This window comes from Phoxinus phoxinus (assembly GCF_949152265.1).
Source record: "Phoxinus phoxinus genome assembly, chromosome: 6".
NCBI classification, from domain to species: domain Eukaryota; kingdom Metazoa; phylum Chordata; class Actinopteri; order Cypriniformes; family Leuciscidae; genus Phoxinus; species Phoxinus phoxinus.
Genome location: NC_136881.1, coordinates 33,299,714 through 33,326,003, shown reverse-complemented (window position 1 = coordinate 33,326,003; position 26,290 = coordinate 33,299,714). Strand labels below are relative to the sequence as shown.

The window sequence follows — 26,290 nt, the reverse complement described above, 5'->3', positions numbered from 1 at the left end:
AGTTTTAAGGTATACTATTATTGACTACAGGGGCACTTGAAGCTCATGTCATTCCTAGTCATTTGACTTTTAGTTGGTTCCTCACACAAATTACTTCTATGAGTCATATGGACCAGTTTTATAATATTTTTATAGTTATTTTGCATCTTTTATGAAGCTTGAATGCCCCATTTATTTTAATTGCATGGAAGACAGAAACTAATATGGGTTCGAAAATACTTAAGCAAATAGATGTCAATTTACATTTTTGGGTGAACTAATCCTCTACTGTAATCTCAATATCACCTGTTGAGAGAGGCCCTCTTGTAATATCGCAGACAGATATGCAAACAGAGGACAAATCACTTAATACGCAATGTTTCCCAGAAGACTACGCATTAATTGAGGGACGAGTCAATATTGACAAAGGGAAGAGCGGTCACGCCATCTCTCCTCCCTCGTTCCTCTCGCTCTCCGCTTTCTGTTTCTCTCTGCATTGGATAATTGGATGCTGACTCCACTCACATATTCACTACCAGGTGTGTGTGTTAAAGACAAATAGTGGTCTCTCGAAATGAGGTTCCAACAAATACTACACAAACAGATCTCCGCTCCCAGAGCGCAGTATAGACGCAATCTGAGAACTCACTGTTCCTGGTCAAATACAAGAAGAGAATCAGGATAGCTCTTCTTCCAAAATGTACCCCGTATAATACCTTTCAATTCATACAGATATTTTCCAAATGTATCCTCTGATATGAGAGAAACTCTGAATTCTTGTTGAAAAGTCAAGTTAAAGTTAACATTTTCATGCGTGCGGTTTGCAGACCGGCAAGACATTATTAAAAAATGAGGTACTCAAAAAAAAACTTGAAGGCAACCGTTTGTATGGCTTATTTTAGAAGGATTCGTTCATTTACTTTTAGTGAATTTTATCTGCCCTCATTATTACATTTACATATTTCAAATTTAACAAGCTCTAAACTCAATTTGCAGAATAAAAAAAAAAATTATATTCAGTTTAGGCCTAATTGGAAAAAAAAACATTAATCAAAATCCCCACATACAATTGTAGGTTTTCGTATCAATAAAAAAAAAAAAAAAAATGCATTACTTGGTGTTTCTGAAAGTTAAAATATACAATAATCAAGTAAATTACTGTTTATACTCTTTTCCCCCCAGCATTTTTCACCTGATCTAATAATCTTTTATTACAGTGAGTTGGTGATGTTCGTTGACCAACATGGTGCAGTCTTTCTGGTTAAACCAGTTGACCAAGAAAGTCATGATGGTTAAGTGAGGTGAAAAGCTGGAAAAGGTACAATTAAGGAAGATAACTTAAAAAGACACATCCCACACCTGAAGATAAAGCCATGCTGGAAAATGCGAGTTTTAGGAGAAAGACAGCAATAAGGCCTGCTGCCAAAAGGAGAGATGCAGAGAAAGATAGAGGACCTTCCTCTTCATCACCTTTGATCTGTTAGTCCTCAAAGATCAGAGGGTAAAAGGTGTCAGATCAATCCCTCCTGTCGTAATAGAGCATAGCAGAAACGTGTTATTTTAGAGAGGGCTGACCACAAACCCAGAAAGGAAAAAAAAGTAATTTACTGTGGAGGAGAAAGATCAAAAAATGGGTGTGAACTGGTCCATCTCACAGAAACCGGATTTTTTTGCACAAGTATGTCTCGACGACCAACATGCATGAAGCAACATGAGTATGAAGAGTGTACGGTGAGTAAAAATACAGAGAAAGCAAAAGCATGCAGAGAGTCTGTGATTGAGCCACTCTGTAATAATAGGTTCCCCTCTGACTAAATGCCAATGGCGATTTGTGTCTGTCTCTCATCGCAGCGTGTTTGTATCTGTGGTGTTGTTGATGCCTGGCATTTATTTCCAGTATTCTGTTTGTTATAATCAGTGCAATGGCACTGGCCAAAAAGAACAAAAACACACACAGACATACACAGAGAGCCAAACAGAGAAATTGCATATCATCACCTTCCTAAAATAATTGCCCAAGTCATTTGAAAATGAAAATGACTTGGGCAATTATTTTAGGAAGGTGACGATATCAGTCTGGAAAAGTTCAGCTAAAGCATGACTGCCAGAAAATATAGGGTATTAGTGAGAACATGTGCAAGTACTGTGGATGTGTGAGCAAACATAGGCAAGGAATGGTGAGAAATGAAACTCTTTATGAATAAATGGTTCATCTGTGGGTCAAGACAAAAAGGATTATACAAATGCTCTGGAGAAAGACATTAATTTGTGATTAAAGGAAAATTTAAGTGTAAAATGTTTCAAATGCACTGCACTTTTTATTAATACACCACTGTCTAAATGTTTGGGTTCATACGATTTAAAAAAAAAATAATAATATGTTTAATAAGCAATGCATCAAATTAATCAAAAGTGACAGAAAAAAACCCCGAATTAAAATAAATGTTTTTCTTTTAATCAAAGAGCAAAAGTCTCCAGAAACAAATATCACACTTTCTACACAAATATTAAGCAGCACAACTGTTTTCAACATTGATAATAATAATAAATATTACTTGAGCACTATATCATAATTTAAGAATGATTTTGAAGGATCATGTGACACTGAAGACTGGAGTAATGATGCTGAACATTCAGCTTTACCATTACAGGAATAATTATATATATATAGCCTATATATATATATTAATAAAGAAAATTGTAATTGTATTATTTTAAAATATTAATGTTTTTCTGCATTTTTTTAATTAAATAAATGCAGTCTTGATGAACATCAAGAATTCATTAAAAAACATTTTAAAAATCCATACAAACCCCAAACCTTTGAACAGTTGTGTACATTAGTGTGCGTGTCTGTGTGTGTGTGTATATAGTGTATATATATGTGTGTGTGTGTGTGTGTGTGTGTGTGTGTGTGTGTGTGTGTGTAATGTATAATATATGCTTTGCTTGCTTATGAAAGCTGATTGGTCAGTAAAAAATAGCTTAACCCTGCCTAAACTGGTCAGCTTGTTTTTAGAGGGGTTTTAGGCATTTTTCAGCTGGTCAGACAAACTGGCCGAAATGTCACCTGAAAACCACCTGAAGCTAAACCCGTCTGGGAGATGAAATTAAACTAAGACCACCTTAAACCATCTTTGGCTGCAAGGTCTAAATTGGGTATATTCACAATAAAGCAACGCCATTTCACTTTTTACAGTATTGTATTGATTTGTGAATTGCAATTCATGACAATGCTGTTTTCAAAAATGTTGCCCTTAGTGTGTGAAGATACATAGCGACAATTATGTAAAACACAAGATTAGCCTTTAGCTCTTAGCTTCAGTTAAAGCATTGTGTTTTTGTTTTCATCTGCACATGAACTGCTCTGCCTCCAGCGGTTCCTAAAAAAAGGTGCTCGTACATTAATTAGCCGAATCAAACACACTTTCAAATGGGTTCTTCTGACACACAAAAACACCATTGACCCTTCTAAATGGTGTCTTAGGCCTCAACAGCCATCTTTCTGAGAGACACGTACGCACAAAATACCGCACCTCCGCCCTGGCATCATGCCACTGATATGCCCCAGGGGCTGCTGGGAGCTCAGCAGATACTAAACACAGACAGAGCAAACAAAACACTGGCACCAGGTGGCGAGACTCACGCTGATCCAGGATCAGCTCGCTTTACCAAAACATTCTCTATCTAGCCTTTAAACATAAAAACATAAACTGACTTCAGAACAGCACTTTCTCACCAAGCTGCAACGGCTATTAAACTCCATATTGAGTCATCAGCGTATTGCCGCCATGCTCTGGAAAGACAGAGAGGGCTCTGGGGAGGCACTGAGAGAGAGAGAGAGGCCTTCAAATGCTGATTATTTACCTCCTAATTGAAACGCTGATGGAGGGATGCCGATCTTCTCCTTCCCTGGAGCGTCTGCCCTAGTGATAGCTGGATAATTGATTTCAGCGAACGCAGGTTAAATGTGACACACGAGGGTTTTAATGAAAATCTGCAGACCGCGAGTCATTTATCATCTGCTTGTGCGGGGGGGAAAGAGTGGGGAAAAGGAGGTGGCGGCTGTTGACAGTTTGGAGAGGATGAATGAAACAGTTTTAGGTTCTAGGGAAGGAAAAGAGCGAAGTAAACTGCACACAATTTTAAGATTATGTACTAATAATGGACTTTCTTAAAGTTATATGTACTTTGGTCCATGACGTGACTATACATTTTTTCGATAAAAAAATAATAATACATTGACTATGATGAAAGTGTTTTTAATTTCTGAATGAAAATTCATTTTGATACTTTGTGGGGCTTACAACTAACAATGTTAATTAACAATATATTAAACAAATTTATATATATATATTATATATATACACTGTAAAATCTATCTTTTGTCAAATCAACTTAGATAATTAATGTGGTTCAGATTACATAATATTTTGAGTTTCTATGATTAAACCAATCTCCTTCATTGCATTAACTCAATTGTTTAATTTCAATGAACTCAAACTCAAAATTAACCAGGTAACTTACTTTTTTAAGTTAAACCAACAATCATTTTTTTACAGTGGGCTATATAAGTAGTTTTTATTTTAATTAAAAAAAAACATGCAGTGAAGTGATTTATAATTTTTTTTTTTTACTATTTTGTGTACCCAACATGCATGCAGCCATATTGTTGTTGAAAACCATAAGACAAAAAATATATTACAGAAAATAAATGTTTTTATTAATAATAATGATGATGATGATAATGGTTTAATAAAAATATAAAAATGCAAGGTTAAATGAAGTATCCGCAAAAAAAAAAATGATATTCTTTTTTATTCGTTATATTAAACAAAAAACGCTTTTTACTTTGAAAAATAATGTATGTTTGAAAACTTTTTTATTACTTGCTGGTTACACCACCTGACATTTTTACAAGCGTTAAATCAAAATATTGAAAAAATGTATGAAACTAGCAAAGATTACATTTCTAGGAACTTTAGTGTATGTGTAACTGTGCAATCATCATTAACATGTCAACATCTTGTGTTTATTAGAGGTTTAGAGCCAGTCACAGAAACGGCTTCACTCCTTTTAAAAACATGCAATTACTATGCATACATTTACACTCCTTTAAACTACATTGACAGAGACAACAATGGTGATAACCATAAATGCATCTCTGTCCAGTCAATCTGTGATGGCATCACATTTACACCAAACATGCACTGGCTCAGCTATCATGCTTTGCATGTGGAAACACATGCAAATAATTATTGCCTTTATCATGTGAATGTAGGCCTATGCATTTTTCTGTTCATTGTATCTAATGTGAAGAAAAGGCACACAAAAAAATAAGGTATTTAACAGTGTCCTTGTTACATGTAGTCAGTCACTGTAGTAATAATTACAAATTATGCTTAATAACACGCAACTAATCCTAAACCAACCAGTTTATTACTCAGCACTTAAATGTATGATCACACTGTAACAAGGGCACCTTCAAATAAAGCGCAACCAAAAATAGACAAAATCTTGAAGACCTTGAATGAATGAACCTTTCTTCCCTTCATTGTGCTATCCCCCTCTCTCTTTCCCAGTTTTATTTCTGCAATATATAATGGTGCCTAAATTAAAACTTTGAGTCTGGTTATTAATGCGCCAACAACAGATTTGACCAGAGGAATTAATGTCTGTCACATTCAATTGTTTTTCATTCTTCTCCCCTCAATGTTGTAGGAAAGAGAAATGGCGGTCCTTAAAGATGCATCAGTTACATATTTTCTGATTTTCATCAGGAAAATATGTAACTAGTGCTTTTAATCTCAACTGATATATACTAAATATCTAATGGACCTGCTTTTTAAACTGTAAATGAATAAAACTCTTAAGCAGTATCGATATGAATCCAAATATTCCTAAATTAGTCAACTGAATGTCAGTGCATTTAATGCAATGCATCAGGGTCCATGAAGAGACTGAAATTCGTGAACCATGCACTTTACAATCCTAGTGAAGGGATAAAAAGAGTGAGTGAGTGTGAGAGAGAAAGAGAGAGAGAGAGAGAGAGAGAGAGAGAGAGAGAGAGAGAGAGAGAGAGAGAGAGAGAGAGAGAGAGAGAGAGAGAGAGAGAGAGAGAGAGAGAGAGAGAGAGATCACAGATGGACACTGGATTGCCTGTGAATCCATCAGGACACCTTAATTGGCGTGCAGCTTGCAGGGTTGCACTTGAAGTCTTTAAATTGTCCATTTTTTTTCTATTGGGGTCATGTTAAAGTGCACCCCCAGGCAAATGGGCAGGATGTCAATAGCACAAGCCTGCTGTCTCGTTGCCTCTTGATAGACTTGCAATTACACACTGCATCGCTCACTGTCATTTTCTGCCCTTTTACTCATTACTACTCCATCTTTCACCATATCATCATTAGTTAGTATGACTACTGAGTGTATTTCACCTCACTTCTCCAGTGACTGCTTCATAACCTGTGTGAGAGGCTGCTGTAACACTACTGTGAGAAACAGAAATCTTAAAGGTGGAAACAATTATATAAGCACAAGATTCTGTGTGTTCTAGACATTACGTGGCTGAACAATGACCCCCGGCCCAATGAATGACCACAGCATTACCCATGATTCAGTGTCCTGCTGCCCCTGTGAAATCTGCATAATGTGTGGTCGTATGTCAAAGAAAGTGTTGACCCCTCTCCATGGTTCCCACCCCTTTTGACCAATGAATTTCCATGGCTTTTCAAGTTGCTTATTCAGTAAGAATATCAAAAAATATTTTTCTGACCAATAGATAACAGAAAATTCTATGTGAATTCAGACTTTGAGACTTTTTCAGTTGTTTATTTAATAAGGATGTAAAAAATATTAAGTATATTTTAGAGCTGAACATAACTAAAAGAATGTGTGAATTCCTCTATAAAAAAATAATGTAATATAATTATTTTTAAGATTTTAATTTCCATGATTTTTCAAATTACTTATTAAATAAATATTTAAATATTTCTAGTTGAGGGGAAAAAATGTTAGAGCTGATACAAACTACAAAAAAATTGGGTGTACTATCGTTTTCTAAAGAAAATGAAAAGGCTATAGTAATAACATTTGTTTTTTAGTCCTGAAAATCACAATTTAAAATAATAATATAAAATTCACTGACATTTCCAGGCTTTCCACCTCTTGCTCTCTCAGGCTATAGGACATATCGTGACCCTGGATGACAAAACCAGTCACATGGGTAGGCTACATTTTCTGAAATTGAGATTTATACATCACATGAAAGCTGAATAAATAAGCTTTCCATTGACGTTTGGTTTGTTATGATAGGACTATATTTGGCCGAGATACAACTATTCGAAATCTGGAATCTGAAGGTTCAAAAAAATCGAAACATTGAGAAAATCGCCTTTAAAGTTGTCCATTTATGTTAGCGATTGTTCTGCATTCACGGTAGGAAATTTACAAAATATCTTCATGGAACATGATTTTTTCTTAATATCCTACATTTTTAGCATAAAAGAAAAATCGATCATTTTGACCCAATGTATTGTTGGCTATTGCCACAAATATACCCGTGCAACTTGTGACTGGTTTTGTGATCCAGGGTCACATATGCCATTATTTATATTCATATTTTTTCACCAGCCTATTTCCCCGTTTCCTTCCTCTTTTTAGGCATTTTATCAAATGTTTTAACTTGATCAACATTGATTAACAAACCATTGACTTTATGTGTGTGGCAGACAGTGACCAGACCAGTCTTTAAGTTACATGAGTCTATCAAACATGAGCAGGTGACAAACGCCGCCTTGCCGTATCCCTCTCCGTGATGCTGTGCGCAACAGTAATAAACACGGAATATTTAGCCAGTCCTCAGTGTTTGTACAACTGCCCCAGGTTGCCAGATCCCCATTAGCATATTTGGGCTTTGGTCTTTGTTTTACTTTGACCTGTATAATAAATGTCACATCCACAACACAACAAATCAAACGTTTGTTAATTTCCCTGGCTTTCCTCTGCAGCTGCGGGCTCCCATTGTGCCACCAGTTTTTAATTAATGTGATAAGTAATACTTGCAAGGCAGCAATGTGCTTTTTTTTCTCCTCTTTTGCTTTTTAATTGGGTGGGCTGAGAGGAAGGAGGGGACACAAGGAGGGCCGAGCAGGGGGGGCTACGAGCAGTTTTTAGAAAGTAAACGAGAGTAAATCTAAGCCATCGAATGTTGTCCTTTTACCTGAGGAGGTAGAGATATGCACACAATGAGGCTGACATGATTTCCTGTGGTATTGTGTAAACTGATACGCTCAGAATTGTGTCTCATAATCTAGAGGCGTTTAAACAAGGGCTCAAAATGCTTACAAAGAGCACGGAAGCTGTCTCACACACACACACACACACGCGTGCACTCGCAGTCTTGAAGAGACAGCTGACATTTTCCCTCCCCTAAGAGCTTCTCTCCACAACACTCGTCCTCATTTGATTTTACACACACACACACACACACACGCACACACACAATTTATTTATATCCATCAATCTGCACTCAGCTTTATGAAAATGTAAAGGTTCTACAATGATTCTCATAAGCCGAAAATGCATGTATATAACAATTCACTTTCACAATTCATTTGTCAGAGTAAAATAGAAATAATCTCAACAAAATCCATAAAAAAACGAGTTTAATAAATGTGGTTCTCAACCTATAAGACTCAAAGGCCTGCCCCAGTTTCTAATATATAATATAATAATATCTATAGTACATAAGGTAATGTATTTTTGACAAAACTATGACAAAGCTGCTTGTTTTCCAACTTTTTAACAGAAACTTGGAGTATTGATAGTAGGTATATTAACTAAAAACAATTCATTTTGTGATTTTAGAAATTTTAAGAACTGCATGTTAAAAAAAAACACTATTAATCTTAGTTGTTGAGGGAGAAAACAAATAAACATCTTGTATGTTTTAGAAATTTAAATAATTCTAAGTCATCCAGCGGCCCTCTTAAAAGTTTGCTGAGGCCCCCTAGTGGGCCCCAGGTCCTTGTGGAGAGCCAATGGTTGAATAATGATGAAAATGGTGCCGCCCTCTGGATGCAAGCAAGAGAAGTTCACTCAGAAAAACCTCATGTTCTCTCAGACTAATGAAACGCAAAATAATAAAAAGAAAAGAAAAATAAGCTGAGCCATAATACAGGAACTTAATAATATATTATAGCCCACATATATTTGGTGGTAAGTTAAATAAACTGGTCTATTGGTTCAATCCTGTCGAGAGCTCCTCTGTAATAACAGAAAAATGCCTCACTAAGAGTCACTCTATGGTTGGAATCACCACTTCTGACTAACAACGGCAATTATCAAACTCTACACAAACTACCACCGATCTCTCTTCAGGTAGGGTTAGAAACAAGTGTAACCCACTTATCAGGAGGGCTGTTGATCACAACCACAAATCATTGAAGAGGAAGAGGAGGACTCACCCAAACAACAGACCAGTACTGCAGAACTACTGATGCATTGGCAGGCCCTGTGACAATACTGAGGGGAAATCAGTGCAATGGATTTAAATGTGGTGTGCATGTGTTAAATAGAGCCTGCACTCACATTGAAAGATAAAAGCATAATACAATTTGCCTAAATATTTAACAGATAAACATGCAAAAAAAAAGGACAGGGAATGTGTAGACTTTTTTGAATGGCAGGCCTTTTCGATTTTGCACAAACCAAGTTCTGCAGACATTTTACCCAGATAAAGGACATAGGCTAGAGGAAAGACTATTTTGCCAAAACACTAAACTGTTCATCTGATTCAGGTGAAGGCTAGCAACGAGTCATTAAAAAAAGTCCTGTAACAATAATATTAATAAATAAATGATAGGGTAAAGATAATAATAATATGTGAACCCACTTTTCTAATCTCGACAACGAGTGAATATCAGTAGCCTAACTGATATAATATCAAAGATGGCGACGATCATAACATAAACAAAGTAGGTCTTAATTTAAGACGAGGACACACTTAACGACTAAATGTTCAAAAGACTGAACTGAACACACTTACAGACTGTTTCCAACGCCGACTGAAACACCGACTGAACGCAACTGTCTCTGACTCATTGCGTTTGGCCATGAACAGTCGTCGTAAGTATCAAATTACATTGATAATCGACCTTACAGTCGTTTAAGTTCGTTAACGCAAATTCATCCATTGAAACTTAATTAACGGACAGCGGCTTCAAAAATATTTTATTGTTACCTGATTGTAGAGGCTACCGTGTTTGGTGGAGCACCTGTGGCTGAAGACGGCGACTGTACAGGGACAAAATAATCTGGTAATTTACCAGTGCTGAAGAAACGCAACGTTATGTCGTTATAACGTGTGTGCGCTCAGTATCAAACCTCAATATACATTTTTCTAGAGTAGCAGAAAAAGGTGAAATGCAATTGCTACTGAAGACATTCTTTTACTCAATGTCTGTCTGTCTGTCGTTGTACCTATCGTTCTGCCTATTTTTAGCCTACACAGTCATTGATAATTGTATTAGGCCTAATCATTTTTTAATTGTTTTTATTATTACTTTCATTGTGTTATTGTTGTTGTTGTTATTATTATATGGCCTATTCATTCTTTTTTTTACTGCTTCATTGTGTTATTGTTTTTATTATTATTATTATTATTAGGCCTATTTTTTTGTTCGTTTTTTTCCAATGCTTCTGTTTTCTGTGTTAATACTTTGGCATTAAGAACTTTGAGGCTGAAATTTGCATGACCTACACAACTAGTTCAACAGGCAGTCGAGTCCTGAAATGTAATGGTGTCAGTTCTGTTATAAAAAGCGATTGTCACACTCACTTGTAAGCGAACTGTGTGAGAACAACCCCGTTTGGCACTCTAAAAAATGACTGACAACCCGTATTCTGCTGCTGTGTGAATGTGGCCTCAGAGCGATCTTATTGACGGCTCTCGTGCGAAAAATGCCTCATTCGTACAATTACACCCGGCCCTGAAACACTATCACACAGCATCTTTCAGCCGTCAGCAGATCGTCCCGTCGACCCACCAATAATCAGCTCAGTCTATTCCATCTCTCCTCTTCAGACCCCATTGCCCAGGTTGGGCCACATCAATGGCAGGATCAGACTGCCGCGCTAATCACCACTGTCAGGATGAAAGAGGCAGGGTTAATGTCCTCTGACAGAGGCATGTACACCAGCCATCTTGATAAGAAAGAGGCCAGTGTTATTGCCCCAAGGCTGCCCATTTCCTAGTCACGGACAGGGTATTGTGGAAGGCAATCGATGTCACAGAGCCCTGGTCATGTGTCTTGTCCGTAACATGTATATCTCGCCCTTCAGATCAGCCATTGAGGATACAGCGAGATATATGTGTAGGGTTTGGGTCAAAGAAAGACAGAAATAAAAGCGCTTTGTATCGCTGCCAAGGCCTCTTCAGATTTATGATGCCCAATTACAAAGGAGTGTGCGACCACCTTTTTTCCATTAGCCTATCAAAATCTTTAGTGCTTGTTTGTGAATAGGTTATCAAGCCTTTCAGAGGAGACAATGAATTTATAACCCCCTCACATTCCTCAAAGAGGGACGTTTAATACTAGGTCTTTGAACTACACATCTCTCTCTCTCTCTCTCTCTCTCTCTCTCTCTCTCTCTCTCTCCTATGTTGCACACACATTCACACTCACTTAAAAGGACAGGTAATGTGCAGATGCTAAGCTTAAACAATGCAACCTTTAACTTTATAATTTGAGCCATATTCTGCGACAAGCAAGGGAATAATTTTTGTTTTGTTTTTTGATCTTAGCTTTTCAATGATTCTCACCACAGATTGGCTTTAGAGGCACAACCAACAGTTATTGTGTATTAAATCTAACCCTTTTAAACAAAGACTATCGGCCACTTAATCTGTTTTTCATTTCCTCTACGCCGTCTCAAGAGTAAGAATTGTTCTTGGTGATTTCAGTAGCAGATCTAGTCCGTCCTGTTAAAAGAAGTCGAGCTGATCTTATTCTGTCATGTTTGCTGGCAAGTTGCCCTCGGTCTATGACAGCTAAATAACACGGCAGAGGAAAATAACCCAGAGAAGCGGCACCTGCTCCAGAGGGAGGAGAGCTTTACCAGACATACATGAAGAGCTGCATGAACACTATTTTTCAGGTTTCTTTGCATCATATGCCTTACTTTAAGATGTGCATTTTGCTTTATGGAAAGAACAACATCAGCTTTCAAATGAGAAGTGTTTGCAAGAAATCAGATGCATTCACTTTAAAAGACGAATTTTGTAGTATAATATTTTTTCATACCACTGCTTCAAATAGATATACACATGCAATACGGTTTCCACAAAAATGTTAATCTGTTTTCAACCTTGACAATAATGAGAAATGTTTCATGAGCAGCAAATCATTAGAATGATTTCTGAATGATCGTGTGACACTGAAGACAGAAATTTCAGTTTTGCCATCACAAGTATAAATTACATTATGAAATATTTAAATATTTCAAAACAGCTATTTTAATTTTTAATCATATTTCACAGTATAACTATTTTTACTTTACACTGTATACATTTATATGATCAACAAGTTATGAAAACATGTTTTTACATTGCTTTAACTACGTTTTTTTATTCAGTTTAATGTAATTTGTTGAAATTACTTATTTATCCGAGCTGATTGTACTTAATTTGAGGCAAAATAAATGCAGCCTTGCTGAGCAGAAGAGACTTCTTTCAAAAACATTAAAAAAAAACTATATTATTCCAAACTTTTGTCCGGTAGTGTAGATCTAAACTAAATATAATATAATATATTTATTAATAATATATTACTATATAATATACAGTGATGTGATGAAATTTTGGAGACCTTATGAAATCAGAGACAACAAAATGACATGTGTTTGAATAACAGTGACTAGGCGTTTGGCATTTAGATACCCGTTTCTCTCGCATTCACAAAAATGTGGAGTGTGTATTTTTTTTTATGATGGGGTGAGGGGGGGGGGGGGGTGAAAAGGCAGAGCGGGTGCCTGCGGCTGTCATGGCAACCGATGGTAGAGTTTTGGGCATGCTTTGTCACGGCCATTTCTCCGACATGGTTTAAGAGGCTCAGTGGTTGGTCACATCTCAGTTTTAGGAGTTTCTTTCATTCTCCTCCCCATTGTCCCTTTCTAACTGCCACGTGTTGTCAGGCAATCAAAACCCGAACAGGGAAAAGTGCCGAGACGGTGCAGGAATTCACAGGCAGCTCAGAGACGGCACTTAAACTTCAGTAGGCCTGTCCATTCCTGCCCGTTTTTTAACCCTTCCGGGTGGATGTGGCAGACCCACACGGATCAGCTAATTGTGCTGGATCTATAGATCAGGCAAGCGGCTGTCCGCGGGGATAATTGAGCTAAAAGTACTGTGCTGTTTGCTCCCGCTGCTGCGGTCCACTATGAAAGCACCTTTTTTGCACATGCAATTCAAGCCAGAGAGTCTGTCGAAAACAAATGCGCTAGGGTCACATTGTGTCAGGCATGGTGTTTCACCCGCAGTAATAAAAACGTCTGATTCTGCTAGACGGCACCGGTTGGCAGCGGTGGCATCAGACCAGTTGGAGACTTGTTTACAGTAATCTGTTTACAGCTCTTGCATTTGCGCACAATGTATAAAATAGTAGGTCGTCTGATGGCGGCCAATTCTGTGGCATTCAATGGAACGCTGCACGCGCTTCCCGCGCCTGTACTTTTCCTGTTCCAAGTCACAATAGACGTCATGTAGCGCGTGCTGCAGCAAGTCGTGGTATTATTAGCATTGCATTTGAAATCTGCGCAGTGAGGTTATATTTTATTTATTTCAGTTTACTGTCTGCATGGGCCCATAGTTAGAGGTGTGCTGCCCAATAGATAATTGTATTATTGATGGTGTATAGGCCTACATGGTCTCCTTCAAACAGACAATGTCACCAAAAAGGAATTATAGGCTACAAGTGACACTGAGGAGACCATGATCTCTATTTAAAGCTGCAAAATGAATGCAAAATCACAACAGATGTCATCAGACAGCACTGCGAAGTGCAATTTACTTGGTAATTGACACTCTAATAAAGCTAATTTCTTAGAGCTGTACAGTAGCTATGTCAGATTGTAGGCCAACCCGAAATTCGAATGAGTTCCCTCTGTAATTTTTTTTAATATCATTTTTTAAATGGAAGCCTTAAGTCGTTAATTTGAAGACCCTTCCACGTTTTATTCTAAGCAATTAGTCAAGCATTTAGACTCACATCCATGTAATAATTTAGTCCTTATTTATCCTACCATCTTGTCAGTGATTTAAAAAAAAACTTTCAAAACGTTCAAAATTAATGTTTGATGTTGATTTTGTTGAACAGCAGTGTTCAACATAAATACGTTGTTTTATTCAGAATAAACCGCCATTTTAAACATCCACGGGAAATGTGTATAAGGTAGCCTACCGCATGCCTAAAAATGTTAATCCTCGACAGGTATGGGAGTAAGTGCAATATATGTGACTGCACAATTATCTTGCTTGGTACCTACATTTATAATGTAATGAAAAAGTTATGCGCTAACATCACCAAAGTAATGTAGCCTATTATCTGTTTTAAAGGGATTGTTTGTTTTAAATGTTAGACATTGATTAGCGTTCAGAGACAGTTCTGCTGTCGGCTTTCAGCTGTGATATTTCACACAGAGCTATGGCGCCCTCTTCTGGTTCGGTGACATTATTGAATCACAACAGGGCAAACAGTTAGCCCTAGCGTGTGCTAGTGGTTAATAAAGTCAGCCATTTAACTTTTGAAACTTTTTGGCAACATACCAAAACCTTGATTTGACCGTGCGTCTTAATATGACATGTGACATGCAGTTCTGATATTTTAATGTGACATGCAGTTCTGATCTTTTAATGTCATTCTTATTAGATTTGATCTATTGGTCTTAATATTTGCTTGCTCGTGAATGTGAAATTCCTTCCCTCAGTTAGCGTTTAACGCCTTATTGATGCTAGAGGTCAGATGAGAATGGCCAGACTGATTCAAGCTGATAGAAAGGCAACAGAAACTTAAACAACCACCCGTTACAACCAAGGTCTGCAGAAGAGCATCTCTGAATGCACAACACGTAGAAACCTTGAAGCAGAAAAACACACCTGTGACACTCCTTTCAAATAAGAAGAGAAAACTTAGGCTAGAATTCACACCGGCTCACTAAAATTGGACAATAGAAGATTTGAAAAACGTTGCCTGGTCTGATGAGTCTCAATATCTGCTGCGACATTCAGATGGTTGGGTCAGAATTTGTGTAATGGTGTGTGGTATTTTCTTGGCATACTTTGGGATCCTTAGTACCAACTGAGCATTGCCACAGCTTACCGGAGTATTGTTGCTTACCATGTCCATCCATTTATGACTACAGTGTTCCCATCTTCTGATGGCTACTTTCAGCAGGATCACGCAACATGTCACAAAGTTCAAATCATCTCAAACATGACTCTGAGTTCACTAAACTCAAATGGCCTCCACAGTCAGCAGATCTCAATCCAACAGAGCAGCTTTGGGATGTGGTGGAATGGGAGATTCGCATCATGGATATGCAGCTGACAAATTTGCAGCAACTGCCTGATGGAATCATGCCAATATGGATCAAAATCTCTGAAGAATGTTTCCAGCACCTTGATGAATCTATGCCACTAACAATTAGGCAGTTCTACAGGGAAAAGGGGGTCCAACCCGATACTTGCAAGGTGTACATAGTGGCCGGTGAGTATATATATATATATATATATATATATATATATATATATATATATATATACATTTTTTTAAATTAAATTAGTACATATTTCCTAATTCCATCCTGACACTGAGCAAGGCATGGAGGATACTGCCATCTTCTGGTCTTACACTTGAGTTAAATGCTTACAGTTCAAAGAGGGTTTGAAACATTTCAACCTTATCTTTGCATTTAATACTTTAACAACAAATCTCACATATTTTTTTATTTATTATTATAAACTTGGCAAGATCCATTTAGAAGCTAAATTAATTTCTTTAAATTATATATATATAATTCTGGTGTGGTTGCATCATTTGATGCATCAAATCCACCTGACTATCTTCAAATAATAAATATTTTAAATATTTTCATTATCTCAAATAAAAATTGATTTATTTTTAAGTAAGCATCAGTCAAATGTTTGAATGCCTCTTTCAGAGTTCACTTTTTAAAACTTGCCAAGTTACATTTAGAAGTTAATGACATGAAATTAATTCTGGTGATTCTTCTCTATTAGTTCTTGATGTTTTGACATGACTAGAAGCTACATTTCCTTGCATACGTAGTAACAAAATGTATAGAACTCCTAAAATAGTGCCATATTCCTTAACAATTTTTTCCCCACGAAGAGCAAGTGTCTGCGAGACGAGCGTGAATGCTCTACATGCTCTAAGTTAAAGAGGACAACAGTGGATCGATTGATTGATAATACAAACAACCCAACCACCATCTGATCACTTCCCTGGAATGCAGTGACATCAGATGAATGCAGAATCTTTGGTGTAGTAGATTCACTGAAGAATGTGATGCTCTGTTTATTGCTAACATTACTCTAAAATACAAATACAAACACTTCTTACACCCTGCACCCTCTCTCTCTCTCTCACTTTCTCAAATGCATTTTCTCAGTTCTCTCAGGGACAAGTGAAAAGATTACTTCTCTAATCACAGCCTTCCCCTTTCTACTCTTTCATTCCCCACTCTTTCTCTCTCTTTATTCTGTTTTCCTCAGGCAGTCATCCCTTCAACTTCCTTAGTCCTGACACTGATCCTAAAATAAAAAGAAAACATATGATCAGACAGACTAGTCTAGAAACCAACACTTTTTTTTTCTCCTGAAAGGCGAAAAGAGTCTATTGATGGAACTCAGCTGCATATATTTCCATTGACAGAAGAAGCAATATTCATCGTAAAGCAGATTGATGCATTCCCATTGGAGGGAGGAGAATGTCACACTAGTTTATAGGGGTGGTTTTCTCTCATCTGACTCCTGAAACACTCACTTTGAGTCATTTACCCCCCAAGAAAGAAAGCTGATTATTGCCATTGTGTAAACAGGCCACTTACCTCTATATACAGATATGTGCCTTTGCTCATTGAGGACTGTTGTATGATGCAGAGGACTCTAGACAAGAAAGCTTATTTTAGAGAGATCAAGTGCAGGATTCAGTCCAACATTCAGGTGCGATGTTTTACTGATGGAGACAACATTACACACAAGATGTGCTAAAGCATCTATCCATTTTTTTGTCAGTGATGTGCAGTCTAACCCAACTTAAAAATAAGTATTGTACAGAATTCGTTTTTTTTTTTTTTTATAATTAAAGACTTAGCGTTCAAATAAAATCTGGGGAAAATTTAATAAGAAAACCAGAAATAGAAAAAGGAAATGCTACTTGTAACAGTCATTAATGCAGCAATGACATCCAATAAGCATCCAATCTGACAATATTAAGCCATCAATATCACCAGAGCATGTAATTAGAATCAGGCATAGGCCTATTATAAAATATGTTTTATATATTTTTCATACAAATAAAATATGCATGCAAAACTGATAGGTGTCATACCTAAAATGCAAATAGAATATGAATGTGCAAGGACTAAAATGTAAATCACAGAGCTGTCCATGCAAGTATGTCAATGAGCCATCAGGAGGGACAGTGCAGGGAAGTGAATCAGACCGATTGAACTGCTAAACTAGCCACTGAACTTCCTCTGCATTACTTTTTTCCAAGCACCCAACAGTGTTAAGGCAAGAACAAGCCAAAGCAGTTTTAGACATTATATCACAGCAGCATAAAGAAAGATCAATTTTGCAATGCTGAAGTTAATTGCTTCCGCCGTGAATTTTGATTGTGTTGTCAGACAGAATTTCTCATGAAGTTCATAGACACGTGAACAGCTGTCGAAATCAGTTCCTACTCACCATTGGTCTCAACAGAGATAAAACTGTAGAAACTTTCACATGTTTTCACATCTGAGAAGTAAAGTGTCCCAAAAAAACATCCCACAAAAATTCCCCTTTATTCCAGCGAAAACATCCGATGTCCGCGTTCTCTCAAAAGTCATCCTGTTTGTAAACCACTTTCCTTTCAAGCTTCTGCTGCTCCACGCTGAGAGTTGTGTGTCCAGTCCATCACTGAGCTCCCCTGCAGGTAATTCATCTGAAGCACCTTCTGCCTGTTCAACTCACTACTTCTGAAGACCCACTACTCTGGTATTCCTGTCAAACACCACAAGCCAGTGACGAGGGAGTTATGGAGAGAAAGATTGTGGCCGAGAGAAAATGACAGTGAGAGGCAGAACGAGAGAGAGAGAGAGGAAGCGAGAGGTGACACAGAGTAACATCAGTTATTGCTCTGGCAGTTGAGACGCACAAGCCAAACCCCTGTAGCCCTTTATTCACTGCCACACTGCCTCTCTCTCTCTCTCTCTCTCTCTCTCTCTCTCTCTCTCTCTCTCTCTCTCTCTCTCTCTCTCTCTCTCTCTCTTTTCCTTTCTCTGAGAGCATGAATATGTTATTATGCTCACAAAAGCCTTATGTATTGTTTATGAATTACCAGCTTTCCAGTCAACAAAGGCTATTTTCATAAGAAACCTCCATTTCATTTCAGCTTCAATTTGATTACCAGCTAAAGAATAGAAGCCCTTCGGCCAAACCCCCAGCGGCTCCCCTCTGTTCTCCCTGGTTTTATTCATGCCCATTGAAAGACCTTTATTGCTTTCCTTTCATACTGACAGAGGGAAAAGCTTTTAGAGTAAACCATTGACAAAAAAAAAAATATTGCACAGCTATTTTGCACAATAACCATGAAAGAGAGCAGCCAGTGTATGCGATGTACCCTGCTCTTCTTTCTTTCTCTGTTTTATTTATATATTTCAATATTGTTAAGCACAAGTACAGAGAATGAATGGCAGTTTGTTCAGAGTGACGAGATAAGGTGTCTTGCGGTCCCACAGAACATGTCATTTTGAAATGATTGCTATCCAGGTCCAGGGCAGAGAGCAAGAGTTTGGCGTAGGGCAATAGGTTTATAATGGAGCCGGTGAGTTAAGCTGTCTGGCTATGGAGAGTGTAGAAGGTCCACTGACAAATACACCTTGGTGGTTTTGGAAAGACTGAACCAATGGCTTAGAAGAATCACGCTGGGTTCCCCAAATAACCATTTAGTGAACAGTTTATTCAGTAAATAACATTTTGTGCAATGGAAAGGTTCCATGTTGAAGGTTCGATAACACTTTATAATAAGATCCTATTACTTATAACTAGTTAATGCATTAAAGGTAGGGTAGGTAATTTCGGAGAGGCTAGCAATAGCAAGCTAGCTTCAAAAGCATAAGATCCCATCCTCCCTTCAGCGTTTCCATAGCCAATCCTCCTTCCAAACACATGAACGCAGGTCACGCACAGCCTGAGCAGAGTCTGCAAAGCTTCCCGATAGATGGCGTTAAACTACTGGTTTCTCAAAGCACATAACATTACAATAATAATGAACATAAACAACTTACAGAGCTCTGACTTGTACCAGCTAACTGCATAAATCCGAGTCTGAGGACGTGAACCATTTCAAGTAGAAAGTCACAGGTTGCCGTCTCGTAATAATTACTGTTAAGACATGGAGCGAACACAGAATCAGCTCACTTTGCGTACGAAATCGCGTGCTGTCTGAGTTCTACATTTGAATTTGATTTTACTTCGCGACCGTTAAAAAAAGTTTCCTCTATATAATATGAACATGTAGCCTGGGAAAACCCAGACCACTTCCGGCAAATTTAGATTTGCTCTGCAAGTGGGTCTGGCAACGAGCCCATTGAAACCCATTTCCAATCCGTCGAAATCGCGGCACCAATTCAGAAACGTTGGGGCGGGCTTTACACGATGACGACAGAGCAGAGACGGTGACGCAGATTTTGTACATTACAAAGATGGATGCCGCCGTGGAACATCACAACATCACTCGTTCGAATCAGCTATCGCGTCTGTTTCAAGCGATTTAAAATTGTCATTTTCGTTAACACAAACAGAGAATTGCTGAGAGTCTCGAGATGTTTTTCCGTCGCTCTGCATACGTCATGTCATTCATCGCTCTGATTGGTTTTAGATCTATCCGACGTCCGTTGGTGACGCCCCTGTGGAAATGAATTGTCTATGGAGCTTTGCCAGACCCTTACTCAGTTACAACTGAGAGTGGTCTGGGTTTTCCCAGGCTAATGAACATGGGTAGTATGCATGAAATTTGGATGTACTACTTCCGCCATGTTGTTACTGTCACATGACCTACTAGCATTCATAAATCCTCTCCTGCGGCCTCATGGGAGTAAAGTGTCCATCGAATGCACACTTAAGAATCTCGGCGGAGGTCATCCGGGGACTTTTCACCCACTGTTTTTCGAATACTTCGGACATACTACTCTTTTGATGTAGGGTAACATTGGGTAAGATTCCCCCCTTAAGATCAATGTGCATTTACCTTTAAATTGTAACACATTTAGATATAGGTTTGCGTGTGCAAGATGATGATGCATCAGCCAATGTGTTATTGCAGGAAATAAATAAAAACATTTGCTATTTAGTTGTTATAGGACAAAATATAAAATGATTCAAAGAGGCCATCTTACCCCAGTACTTTGGTGAGTTGGCCCCCTACTTGGGGTTTTTGGTCAGTTTTTGTAGATTGACTACATCTGTCTCCATTCAATTTTATTGCATGGAAAATATTCCATAGCATTTTATATTCCATGAAAATTTTGCAACTTCGGTTTGAAACAACATGAGGCTGACCAAATTTAAAATCTCCTTAAAATCACAGAGGTCTTTACCCAAAACCCCATGTGTGCGCATATCGGACTCTCTTTAGCCCTTTGCTTCTGTGGAAGGGTTAACAAAAACCAGGCGAAACACGAAAGACAGCAGTCAGGGGTAAATCAGACGTTTGTTCCAGACACAAGAGATAGGAGCGAGCACAAAGGTGTTCTTCATTCACCTGTCTGTCGTTAAGAAAAGCAGACTCTGCGCTGAGTTATCACAGCGTTTGATCTGTGCGTTAAAAGATGAATTAGATGCTCTTTTATGCGTTTTATGAGTCTTTGTATTTATGTAAGAATATTCAGCAGTAGACAAAGGTGACTGATCCATTATTCATCCCTGGGCTAAGGCAGGTCTGGCAGTTTGAAAAGAGGCTGACATTTGAGCTTTTTCACCAACATCTGCAAAATTATATCCATTCCATTGTGAGTCAATGAGGGGCAGTCAGCGTCCATAAAAGAATGAAATTTGGCCTGTCACTTTCATAAGGCTGGAAGTACAACCTTAACCCTTTTGTGGGATAAATGCAAAAGAGACAGAGCTTTTGTCTTTCATCTAGCGTTGCTCAGTCTAATAGGGTTTAAGATCTGATCTTAAGAATTTCTTAAACGCAGCGTTCTTAGTCAAGCAGAAATACAAAGAAGGCCACCATGGGATATAATCAACTTTTTAACCTGTGTGTGATGTATTTAAACATGACTGAGATCAAATTATGGACTTAAATTGTTTTAATATAAGAACTAAGCTACTTTAACTCAAGGTGAACGTAGCTTCTTGGATCAACATCTTTGTTGATCCTGGAGCAACATTCCATTCAACCAGTCGGATTTGAGGGACAAGTTTACAGTTTGTGTCAAGTTTCAGCTTACAACCAGGGTTAGGTGCTTCTACATCAGTGTTTTTTCCCTCTGATTTTAGGGAGATGTTTTGGGAAGGGTTAGGTTTAGGGATAGCGATAAGAGTAGGACTACATTTTTTAGACAGGAATGTTGTACTAGAATCAACAAATTATGTTGATACAACATACCTTATTTGGCTAAATCATAGTCATGACCTATAACTCACAATGCCATAGGTGGGTGGTTGCCAAGGCATTGCTATGCAGTTGCTAGGGTGTTCTGAGTGGCTAATAGGGTGTTGCTAAGTGGTTGCTATGGTGCTCTGGGTGGTTGCTTACTATCCCAAGGCTATACTGATACCTATGGCTTAGAGCTGCACGATTAATCGCTAAAAGATCGTTATCTCGATTCATACAATCACGCGATCTCACTCCTAAATGACCACGTTTTTTTCAAATAATGAATTCAAATTAATTAAACATTTTAAATAGACTGCAGCAGTTAACATTTTGTCAGAACGTCTAGCAAATTATTATTTTGTTCAGTTGTCTCTTGTCTGTTCAGAATCGTGGGAGTATCGTGATCTTTATTTGAAACATGAAAATCGTGATTCTCAATTTATCCAGAATCGTACAGCTCTACTATGGCTTAGGTCTTTCCATCAGTGTAAGTCTATTAAATTATAAGCAACATAGTGCCGGCCCACATCTGGTACGCATGGAATCCACATGTACCAGATGTGGCCCGGATCTGGACCGACACCATGTTACTGTCTGGGACAGTCTTAACATCTTAGGTCAGGTTTTACAGACAAAGGGCCAGATTTACTAAACAGGGGAAATTAGCATGAGAGCTAAATTCCAGAACAGTGCAGGAGTGGAAAGTTCTGCACGTGATCCACTAATTACGCATAAATTAAAAACCATAGATGCAGCCGGATCATTTCCATAATGACCAACACAATCTACCAAGAGCAGCGCAAATTAGCATCTGGTTTAAGACATGCTTTTTTGAGGTGGTAAATAATGGTGCAAATACTAATAAATTGACTAGGACAAAGCTTGCGTGATTAATTTTTAAATACTCTCCTCCCATAAATTTTGCGTCTGGAAATATCCTACAAATACATATGCATTAAGGTCAGGCGCAAAAATAACTGTTCAAGCCTTTTCAGCGCTAATTTTTTATTGCGTGTACCACGCCAAAAGAGGGTTTGCGCTGGCTCAAGCTAGCCTAGTAAATCTGTCCCACATAATTTAGACAGACACAGTTTCAATGTTTTGAAACACTGCAATCAAATCTTTTTGTAATGTCCATTTATAATATTAACCAGGTAGAATAGCTGAACATAGGCCTACTTTGAAGTTTAACAAGTAAAAATACCACAGTAAGCCAAAATACACTTGTTTTAAAGATACATTTAAAACAAGTCTTAATATCTTTTTTAGATAATTAGACCATTTTTAGATAATTATTAAGCAGCACAACTGTTTTCAACATTGATAATAATAATGAAAGTTTTTGAGCAGGAAATCTGCATATTGCAATGATTTCTGAAGGATGATGTGATCACTGAAGACACTAATGATGCTGAACATCGGCTTTGCCATCACAGGAATAAATTAAATTTTTAAAGTGTATTAAAACAGTTTAATATTTAATATAAAATATTACTATTAAATACAGCCCCAATAACCTATAAGAAACTTCATTTAAAAACATTAAAAACTTTGTGTAGGCCTACATCCCACAAAGCTTTTTCATTCACACAAGATTAAATGTTGTCTATCCTATAAGGCCGTGACAAGCATAATTTTGAATAGCATAATGTGAATAGAAATGGAAGTGACACTTGCCCTTGTGTAAAGACTCTATATATGTGGAATATCTTTCTGCCATTCATCACAGTCTGACAGTCCATGTACAGTCAGTGTAGCTGGGAATTTGATTTGGTTAACACAATTAAAACCTTTGAGACGCACAGTGCTGCTCAATTAAGTGACATTTAACATTTTCTGTCTATCTCTGTACCATTCTCTTCAGTTCTCTGGGCTTTGTCCTTATGTAAATGTGTCCTGAACGTCAGTCTTTCTCAAAATGTCAAAGTTGCCTCAGTTCTGACACAAAAGAACAACCTGCCTCCTTCTGCATGAGCCTCAGCCAGTGATTAAATCTCCCACAATGCCTTGCTGTCCCTGAGGATTGTGAGTCTTTGGAAGCGTTTGGTGCGAGTCATTGTTTGCCATAATAGGGTGGAGGTGCAGGTAGCGATGTTGGAACACACACACACACACACACACACACACACACACACACACACACACACACACACACACACACACACACACACACACACACACACACACACACACACACACACACACACACACACACACACACACACACACACACACACACACACACACACACACACACACACACACACACACACACACACACCTGTGGGTTAAAATAGTGCTGTGCCAACATCTCAAACAATGCTAAAGGCAGTGACATTTTCATCATAATCCAGATATTCTTTCTTACAATACACAGAAGTAAAAGAAACAGCAGAGGAGACGTCAAGCCAGGAATTTAGATTGCAAATGAATATTGAGTTTGGTCGGAGAGACAGCACAGAAATAACTTCATGTGGAGAGAAAGAAAGAAACATTTGAACACCCATCACATTACCGGTGTACACAAAAACAGAAACCAAAATCCACCCACTTCTCTTGAGTTTCAGCCTTTTCTGTTCGGCAGCTTCCATGTGCATCTGTTGCCATCTCAGCCCTGGATTATCACAGACAATGGGAATGAAACAATGGAGGAAATAACAGAAAGAAGGTTTGTGCCATGTCTGTTCTGTGGGCAGTGCATAGTGCTATAGGCTATATTTAATAAATGAGCAACTGAAGTTTGTCATGCCATTTTGGCCTGGCAATTGACTGACTCGCTTAACAGGGAATGTTCTCAGAACTTTGGCTGAAATTCTAGCAAGTTATGAACAAACATTTGTTCAACATTTTGTTTAACATGTTCAAATGCAGATTAAAATCCAATGTTATTTTAAAATCATTGTAAAATAACATTGTCTGATAATAGCTACACTACCGTAAGATAAGATTTATCATTAAAGGGGTCCTGACAGATTTTTATTATTATTATTTGAATGTTCCTCGATGTTCACTAATGTTAATAAAGTTTTTTTGCGCACGCGCGCACACACACACGATTATTTCCAACTTTCATAAAGCCCATTGTAGGAAACAACAGCCACTAGCTATTGCATGAGAGTAGCCCATACATTTTGAAAACATGATATAAAATGGTCATCTACATACAAAGCACTAGGCTATCATGTATGTGGTTTGTGATGTAGCTTCTGTCAGAGATCCAATAATTGTCTGCTTCATCTTCCAACAAAAGTTTCTTTGCGAACTCTCCATTACACTGTGCCTCGTTTACAAAACAAAATGTTCTGAACAAACACGTAATCCTCCAAAGCGATCCATGATGCCATTAAAATAAACCATCCACTTGTTTCCAAGCTGGGATCCTTCTGTAGTCTGTATACAGAGACGCAAATGAGCGGTTTAAACTGGACTTGTCAAAGACTCTTCCATTTGTCCTCCTGTCGACAGACTCAAGTGCGTGGAGTAGGCTATGTCAGAAATTGAACTTGCATTTGCATACTGTATTAAGTATCAGTGAGTATAATTGGTTCTATTTTTAATAGGCTACTTTTGACAGGCTGCGTACGAAATCGCATACTCTCTTGAGTAGTACTTATTTTAAACAAGTACTTCACAACCGCTAAAAAGTACGTTCAATAGTAGGCCTACATTTATGCTGCCTTCACGTGCTGTGGAAAAGATGATATTTTCCACTTGTGAACTGGTATTTACCAGTGTGTTGTGTTCAAGTGCTTTTATGATATTTTCCACTTGTGAACTGGTATTAACATCTGCTCTGGGTAGGTAACACCAAACATAACTTTATTTTTAAAACTGACACTGAGTGTTAACGCATTATATTACAATTGTTAATGACACAACATTGTATAGGCTACAAAAACAATCCGCTAACAGTAGCAAAAAACGTTTAGTTGTGTACAATGTTTACCATTCACAACGCTTGCGTCGCTCTCCGCCATGTTGAAAAGGTCAAAGGTTATCTCATCTCGGCAACTCGTGCATCAAAATATTCTACGAGTTGCCCAGTGGAAAATACCACATGAGGGGGTGTTCATGTGCATTTTCCACGTCGGCTTTTGGTATTTACCATAATTACCATAGCACGTGAAGGCACCGGATGTACTACATGCGCCATGTTGTCATTATGATGTGACTTACCAGTGTCAGTTACATTGCTTCCATAGACAGTATATAAGAGATTGCTTCACTGTGATTCATAAATCCACTCTACCGTGGCCTCATGGGATAGTAAAGTGTCCATCGAATGCACACTTCAGAATCTCAGCAGAAGTAGTAAGGCATCCGGTTTGTCACACGCTGTTTTTCGCCTACTATATAATAGGGAAGTATGCGATTTCGGATGCAGCCCCAGTGTAGGCAAATGTCAGCAGTTAAACGACTGAATG

The 26,290-nt window shown here is 38.0% G+C and overlaps 1 long non-coding RNA gene across 1 annotated transcript in view; it reads right to left on the bottom strand.

The window, feature by feature from the left end:
* LOC307000691 overlaps nucleotides 1-18,281 on the bottom strand; it is a 59,509-nt gene extending 41,228 nt beyond the window's left edge. Inside the window, exon 1 of the long non-coding RNA XR_013798058.1 lies at nucleotides 17,969-18,281. This is a non-coding gene — a long non-coding RNA (uncharacterized lncRNA). The remainder of the gene's footprint in view (nucleotides 1-17,968) is intronic.
* Between the last annotated feature and the right edge of the window lie 8,009 nt (nucleotides 18,282-26,290).